Source organism: Portunus trituberculatus, chromosome 42 (genome assembly GCF_017591435.1).
Source record: "Portunus trituberculatus isolate SZX2019 chromosome 42, ASM1759143v1, whole genome shotgun sequence".
Lineage (NCBI taxonomy): Eukaryota > Metazoa > Arthropoda > Malacostraca > Decapoda > Portunidae > Portunus > Portunus trituberculatus.
Window position 1 is genome coordinate 7,725,581 of NC_059296.1, and position 8,857 is coordinate 7,734,437.

The window sequence follows — 8,857 nt, forward strand, 5'->3', positions numbered from 1 at the left end:
CCCGTGTCACCGCAGCACACTCGTCTTTCATTCCTCCTCCTCCTCCTCCTCCTCCAACAGCCTCCCTCCCCCGTCGTCCCGCTAGTCACCGCCCTACTCTCGTCCCCAACGCCATAACCCTGAAAACCCTCCTGATCTCCGCTAAGGTCGTGGTCTCATTTTAGGTGCTAGTGAGGCGTCTTGAAAGAGAGAGAGAGAGAGAGAGAGAGAGAGAGAGAGAGAGAGAGAGAGAGAGAGAGAGAGAGAGAGAGAGAGGGGAAGGAGAAAGTGACTGTAGCAAACTTAATTTTCTTTATGCTTCACCAGTTTTTTTCTTTTGCCCTTCATCTTTATTTGATATATGAGCCAGTGCGCAGGTTTTCTCTCTTTCTTTCTCTTTTTTCTCTCTCTTTCTCTCTCTCTCTTCCTCTTTCATTCTTGCTTCGCTCCGTTTTCGTGTGTGCTTTCCTTTTTTTTTTTCTTTCATCTTCTTTTGTTTTACCTGTTTATATTAAATCTGGTTCTTCGTTGTGTGTGTGTGTGTGTGTGTGTGTGTGTGTGTGGAAAGTTGGTGAAGTGAAGATATCATCCGGTTTGTATCTTGTTTTCCTTTTTTTTTTTTATTAATGCTATTTTCCTTCATTTTCTTCTTTCTCTTCGTGTTCTTTCTCCTTTTCTTAACCTTCCATTTTCTCCTCCTCCTCCTCCTCCTCCTCCTCCTCCTCCTCCTCCTGATGCTGTTGTTGCTGTTTCTATTTAAAAGATCTGTTTGTTTGCTAAAAGCTTTTGTTGTTACACTGTTATTGTTTTTGGTAGTGATGGTGGTAGTGGTCTTGCTATTTCAATATCTATCTTTCCTTTGTTATCTCTCTCTCTCTCTCTCTCTCTCTCTCTCTCTCTCTCTCTCTCTCTCTCTCTTTGTGTCGTCGCGTGCGCATGATGATGTCTATCCTGGCATTTCTTTCCTTTTTTCGTGTTTTCACCTTGATTTCCTTGACGTGTGTTCCTCCACCGAGAAGAGAAGCTTGGCGCGGTCATGCACTTCTATATCTTGCACGTAATAGCTGCTCTGGTCTTTTGGAGGAGGAGGAGGAGGAGGCATACCTTTAGTGCAACGCTTTTCTTCCATTAGCCACAAATGTCAGGAAAAAGAGGAATGTGTAAAAGAGGAGAGAGAGAGAGAGAGAGAGAGAGAGAGAGAGAGAGAGAGAGAGAGAGAGAGAGAGAGAGAGAGAGAGAGAGAGAGAGAGAGAGAGAGAGTGTGTGTGTGTGTGTCTGTGTGTTTGTGTGTGTTTGTATTTACGCTTTCACTGACAAAACCTAACATGATCATGTGTACTGTTCAAGATCACACACACACACACACACACACACACACACACACACACACACACACACACACACACACACACACACACACACACACACACACACACGAAAACATTCACGCCTGGTTGGTTTCTTAGTCGGTTTTACTAAGTGTGTGTTTGTGTATGTACGCTTGTGTGTGTGCATGTATGTATGTATGCACTATACCAACCTTCGCCTACGTCTCCGTCAGCAGCGAATTATACCTCCAGATTTCACTCCTGCATTTTCCACCTCGTCAGTTTTGAGGGTGGCGGGAAAAACGACGCGATCATTGTGTACATTTTTCGTTCCTTGACATCATCTTTTGTTATGTTTTGCTGTTGGTCTCTTGATTAATACAACACACATTTCTTGCCCTGAGTTCCTTCATGCTTGTGTTCCTCTGAGTTATGCGCTTCAGAGAGAGAGAGAGAGAGAGAGAGAGAGAGAGAGAGAGAGCCAGCCAGCCAGCCAGCCAGCCCGGAAGACAGCTGTCAGATGGGGGAAAGGAGGGTCTGTGTGTGTGTGGGTGGGGAGGTGGAAGAGACAGCTGGGTGTCCTTGGGGAAGAGAGGAAGTAGAGCGTAGAGGATTGGGCAGTGGTGTGCATCTCTCCACCCTCTCCACCTCCTCCCATCTTCCTCCTCCTCCTCCTCCTCATCGTCGTCTTCGCTTTCCATATCATTTGCTGAGAAAGTGGCGGGAAAGTGACAGGAACAGAGTCCAATCTTAATTGAATGTTACCTGCTTGAGAGAGAGAGAGAGAGAGAGAGAGAGAGAGAGAGAGAGAGAGAGAGAGAGAGAGAGAGAGAGAGAGAGAGAGTGTCAGGGAGCAGGAGGAGGCAAGGCATGACAGGTGAGGGCATTGAAAGGTAAAGAGGTTAATAGAAGCAGCTGTGCAGTGGACGCAACAGCTTGCCTGAGTATATATGACTAACAGTTCGCCTACTACACACACACACACACACACACACACACACACACACACACACACACACACACACACACACACACACACACACACACACACACACACACACACACACACACACACACACACGGCCCGGTAGCTCAGTGGTTAGAGCGCTGGCTTCACAAGCCAGATGACCGGGGTTCGATTCCCCGGCCGGGTGGAGATATTTGGGTGTGTCTCCTTTCACGTGTAGCCCTGTTCACCTAGCAGTGAGTAGGTACGGGATGTAAATCGAGGAGTTGTGACCTTGTTGTCCCGGTGTGTGGTGTGTGCCTGGTCTCAGGCCTATCCCAAGATCGGAAATAATGAGCTCTGAGCTCGTTCCGTAGGGTAACGTCTGGCTGTCTCGTCAGAGACTGCAGCAGATCAAACAGTGAACACACACACACACACACACACACACACACACACACACTCTCTCTCTCTCTCTCTCTCTCTCTCTCTCTCTCTCTCTCTCTCTCTCTCTCTCTCGTGTCGTCTCGTGCCTCAACCCTTTAATCTTTATCACCTCCTGCTACTTTTTTCCGCTTTTTTTTCCAGTCTTGGTATTAAAAACTTTCCATGCAGCTGGAAAGTGGAGTGTTGAACGACCTTCACACACACACACACACACACACACACACACACACACACACACACACACACACACACACACACACACACACACACACACACACACACACGAACTAACTACGTATGATGAGACTGTTTCTTTTTTTTTCCTTAATCTTAGTACAATTTGGTGAAGAGAATTAAATTAGCATCGCATCGTTGTCGCAGCAAATAGTGGTGGTGGTGGTGGTGGTGGTGATGGTGTTGCAAGAGTGTGGTAGTGGTGGTGGTGTTGTGGTCCGTTGTCAGGTGTGTGTGTGTGTGTGTGAGCGCAGGTGTGTGGCACTTCTGGTGGCTCTCCGGAAACACTGCATCCGGTTCCCTGCTCCAGTGTGATAACAGAGAGAGAGAGAGAGAGAGAGAGAGAGAGAGAGAGAGAGAGAGAGAGAGAGAGAGAGAGAGAGAGAGAGAACTCCATCCCACTTCATTAACATCTCTGAACACTCTCCCTCTCTCACTCCCTCACTCCCTCACTCCCTGTCACTCATTCCCTTGAAACCGAGACACGTATTTCACAGTATCGATTCCCCGTTTACGGAACACCTGCGTTTGTCAAAGAAAACGAGAGAGAGAGAGAGAGAGAGAGAGAGAGAGAGAGAGAGAGAGAGAGAGAGAGAGAGAGAGCAGACATTCCCGAGACGCACCATCTTCACCACCACTACTGTCACTCAAGCACAGCATATCAGCCTCTCATTTGGTCAGAACTCGGCCCAGAGACTCGACCCAGTAGCCTTGGTGTTGGCGGCAGCGGTGGCGGTGGTGGTGGTCATGGTGAGGCTTGATTAGCTGTCTGGCTGAAGGAGGCGGAACGGTCCTGCGGTGGCTGTGTGCTGGTGGTCTCCCTGAAGCAGTTTTGTTGTCATTACAGCCGGCCCTCGCCCCGCCCTTTGGTGGCAGCTGCGCGCGAAGACCTGTTTTGGTTTTTTGGTTAGCTTCGTCCTATTTCTCATCCTTTCCGTATGTGGAGTACTATGTGGGTGTGTGTGTGTGTGTGTGTGTGTGTGTGTGTGTGTGTGTGTGTGTGTAGTTGGTGCTAGGTAACAGAGCAATGTTAGAAATTAGAGACGATTTGTTCTTTAGGTTTAATGAAGAAATTTAATATTGATTCTGTTCTGAAGTAAACTTAAGCTTTTTTTTTTTTTCTTTTTTTTGTGTGTGTGTGTGTTTGTGTGTGTGAAGTACTATGTGGGAGAATGTGTAGTCGATACTAGGTAACATAAAGCAGTGTTAGAAGTGTGTGTGTGTGTGTGTGTGTGTGTGTGTGGAGTACTATGTGGGGAGTGTATATGTAGTTGGTGCTGGATAACATAAAACAGTGTTAGAAATTAGAGACTTGGATTTGTTTTTATGGTTTAATGAAGAAAATTAATATTGATTTTGTTCCGAGGTATTATGTAGGGAGTGTGTGTGTAGTTGGTGGTGGGTAAATGAAGGCAGCGTTAAAAATCAGGGACTTTGATTAGTTTTTAAGATATAATGAAGACAACGAATACTGATCATGTTCTGAAGTAAAGTTGACCTCTTTTCTTGTGGAGTACTGTGTGGGAATTATGTAGCTGGTGATGGGTAACAGAAAGCAGTGATGGAAAGAGACTAGGATTTTTTTTTAAAGTTCAGTGAAGAAGAAAACTATTACTGATTCTGTTCCGAAACAAACTTGATCTTATCTGTATGTGTGTGTGTGTGGAGTATATGGTAGTCTATATGTGGTGGTCGGTAACACAAAGCAGTGGTAGGAAATAGAAGCGTGGTTGGGATTTTTTAAAAGTTGAATATGAAAGAAAGCTTGTATTAATCCGTAGTAAGATTAACTATTTTGTGGGGCAAGTATAGTAATGGTGGTTATCAATGCGTGTAACTATCTGTGCATCGATCTTGTTTGCAGTCAGTAAACTATTCATCTCTTAATCTACATATACTAACTACAATACTAAGATAACGTTTAACATAATAATACGCTTTTATCCTCAAGTTTTCGATAGTAATCCAGTAATAATACACTCTTATCCTTAAACTTTCGATGATTCTCTTGACATCAGCTTTGGGACAAGCATCTCAGTCACGGGCCATTTTTCCTATTACTATTTTGTTTCCCTTGTCCAGTGCCTCTCTTACGTGAAAGACATTAATAACCAAACTATCTATCCAACGATCTATCTATCCATTTAGCTATCTACACATCATGCTTGATAACAGAAGAATATTTAGACTGCACACGAAAAACAGTAATGATAAACACGACTCCTGGATAATGACATGTTTGGAAGAGTAAATGAGGAGGGAAGACCACTACTGGGGAAGAACATACACGCTACACAACGATAGAGCGAGAATGTTGAGCTTCAGCGTGAAACCAATGGCTAGAGGAAGTGGAGACATGACTGATGTGTATAATAAGGGACTTTAAAGACGAGAAATGAGGGAGGAAAGGCAGATATTGATGAGAATGAAGGGACAGGTGGTTGAAAAAGATGTTTACTGTACGAGAAGTGTGAAGATGGATGAAACACACTAGGGAGGAGGAAGGAAACTGCAAAAAGACGATCAATACTAGAAAGCGATGCGCGAATGGAAAGGAGGAGGAAAAGAGAGGGAAGAGAAGCGACACAAGACTCATGTTATGTATAGAAAGGTAAATGGAGGAAAGAGAAAGAAAATCAAGAAAATGGTGGTGATTTTAAGACAAATGACAAACAGAAGAGGAGAAAATGGTAAGGAGAGAGAGAGAGAGAGAGAGAGAGGAAAACAGGGAGTGAGTGTGACAGCAAATTGTGAAGCCATGTCTGGAGGGAGGGAGAAGAAAGGAAAGAGGAAATAGAGAACAATGACTAATAGGGTGATAAAGGACACGAGAGAAAACGGAGAAATGAGGAAAGAATGGAAGAAGGGAGAAGAGGGGAGGTGGTACTGACGGTCGATAGGAAAGAAGGGAAGAGAAGGAAGAGGAGGAGGAAAAGGAGGAGGAGGGAAGAAGGGGGAACTAGCAAACGGACGTCAGGGAATAACCTCTCTCAAGAACACACACACACACACACACACACACACACACACACACACACACACACACACACACACACACACACACACACACACACACACACACACACACGAGAGAGAGAGAGAGAGAGAGAGAGAGAGAGAGAGAGAGAGAGAGAGAGAGAGAGAGGAAAGCCTTGCAAAATCATATCTCATAAGATGATGTGCGTTTTTCGAGTGGCATGGAGCTGAGAGAGAGAGAGAGAGAGAGAGAGAGAGAGAGAGAGAGAGAGAGAGAGAGAGAGAGAGAGAGAGAGAGAGAAAGGGGGAATACAGATAAGTGTGGACGAAGGAAGAAAAGAAAATGAAAAAAAGAAAAACTTGCAGATTTCCCATTTGTGTGTGTGTGTGTGTGTGAGAGAGAGAGAGAGAGAGAGAGAGAGAGAGAGAGAGAGAGAGAGAGAGAGAAGGGAAAGGTGCTGGTAGTGGTGGTGGTGGTGGGGAAACCCGGGGCCAATAGTGCTTCGTCAGCTACCATGGACTTTTCCTCTGTGTGTGTGTGTGTGTGTGTGTGTGTGTGTGTGTGTGTGTGTGTGTGTACGTACGGACGAGTATTGCCTGACCAGAGCATAACCAAGCCAAGCACCGCATTCCCAAACACCTCGCCATCCTCCTCTAACTGGCTGCCGTGGAAGTTATAACAGTTTTCATTGCTTTTCATTCTTCAAGTGATGTATAAGGAAATTAGACCTTTTGTCACAACCTCTAGTGGAAGCTTTACCAGTTTTTGTCCTGTCTTCTAATCTTGTTCTCCCTTTCGTGTTCTCTCAACCCTCTAATGGCTTCTTCTTATTTGTGTTCTATTTAGTGTTTGTTGTCTAGATCTTTGTTTTGTCTTGTTTTCCATTCGTGTTATCGCGTACGTGTTCTCTCATTCTTCTATTGTCGTCCTCATATTCGTGTTCTGTTTCGTGTTATTCTTTTGTTGTCTTGTTTTCCATTCGTGTTCTTTTCGTTTTCTCTCGATCCTTTATTTTTTTCTCTTATTCATGTTCTATTTCTTGTTATTTGGATCCTTGTATTGTCTTGTTTTCCATTCCTGTTCTCCCTTTCGTGGTCTCTCATTCTTCTATTGTCTTCCTTTTATTCGTGTTCTGTTCTGTTTTCCTTTCGTTCATGTTCTATTTCGTGTTTGTTATGTAGATCCTTAAATTATCTTGTTTTCCGTTCGTGTTATCCTTTTCGTGCTCTCTCGTTTCTTCTATTGCTTTCCTCCTATTCGTGTTCCTGTGATCTCGCCGCCTCACCAAGTCACACCACGTCACGCCACGCCACGCCACGCCACACCACGCCACGCCACGCCACGCCAGGCCAGCGCATGGTGATAGTAGTAGTGTCACGTGGAAAAGAGAGACAGTGCAACAATGGACGGATGAGTCTTGTGGGCCCAATCAGCTGTTTTGTGTTTTTCTCTATGGTGGTGGTGGTGGTGGTGGTGGTGGTGGTAATGGTGGTGGTAATGGTGGTGGTACCGGAAGTGCGCTCCTCACGTAGGGGTCATGCAATTGAAAGTGAGAAACACACACACACACACACACACACACACACACACACACACACACACACACACACACACACACACACACACACACACACACTCTCTCTCTCTCTCTCTCTCTCCTTCCTTCACTTTGTAAGTACTTTATTAATATTTTGGTTTTTTATTGTAGGCCTCCTCCTCCTCCTCCTCCTCCTCCTCCTCCTCCTCCTCCTCCTCCTCCTCCTCCTAACAAAAACACTTAATTACTTCTTCCTATCCGCCGCCACATTAACCATCAATGCAAATGATAACTCACCAACAGTTTAAAATAGTGTAACTTTTGCGTGAACACTGCGCTCCTCCCCTTCACTTTGTTTTGTGGCGTGGTTCCAGGCAGGATATTGTGGGTTATCCCTTTGTGAGTCAGTGTGCTGGGTTGTGTATGTACTGACCCCCGCCCACCGACCGCTGATAAGGAAGGCAATGGTGAGCGCTGAACGGCCGGCGGGTGCTGTAGAATTGTAGATAGACAGTTATGGTTGGAAGTCTACTCACTCATTTTCAGACCCCTTATTCAGAACGCTTTGCTCGCTCACTCGCTCGCTCACACTTTCTCTCTCTCTCTCTCTCTCTCTCTCTCTCTCTCTCTCTCCACAACTATTTTTATATGTTGCAGAAACGATACGCCTTTTTCTCAAGATTTTACTTTTAATAACGTGGAAATCTTATCAGTCTGTCCCTAGAATCGTAGAAACATCATTAAGAAGAATCCCGTGTGAATTCAAGAGCCTTTATGAAAATAGTGGAGGTGAAATGGCGAAGTGTTTTAAATCATTGGCATCTGAACTGCTGTGGTTTACTAAGAATTTATCACTTTGGCTCTTTTCCTTACAGTTTGGTGCCTCAGTTTGCCATTTTCTTTCCTTCCTTTTCGTTATGAGTTCAAGGATTTCAGAATAAGGAGCTTGAGGGGTTTAAGAAGAGGGTTGGTTGATTGGGTCCTTTGGGTGGGGTTTCTGAAGGCATTGGATGGATTGCGCGAGGTATTGGGCGGTTTCTAGACGTTTTGGGGTGTTTTGGTGTTCTGGTGTTATTGGGCGGTTTTTGAAAGTGTGTGGCAGGTTGCAGGTGATATTAAGATAACGTGTTGTGGTGTGTTGTGGTTGTGGTGGTGGTGGTGGTGTGTTGGGTGTGCGTGGGAGTTGGAAAGAGATGATTTGACAATAGTATATGTAACTTTGGGCGGAGGTGTGGGGAACGAGTCTCTCTCTCTCTCTCTCTCTCTCTCTCTCTCTCTCTCTCTCTCTCTCTCTCTCTCTCTCTCTCTCTCTCTCTCTCTCTCTAAGCCTCATTATAAGATAAATATTTAGGGTACTGTTTCCTGTACACTGATTTTGAGTTGTACCACCACCATCACTAACAAACACC

The 8,857-nt window shown here is 45.0% G+C and overlaps 1 protein-coding gene across 4 annotated transcripts in view; it reads left to right on the top strand.

The window, feature by feature from the left end:
• LOC123517480 (protein singed-like) overlaps positions 1 to 8,857 on the top strand; it is a 94,964-nt gene that overhangs the window by 58,961 nt on the left and 27,146 nt on the right. The gene's annotated exons all lie outside the window — the stretch shown is intronic.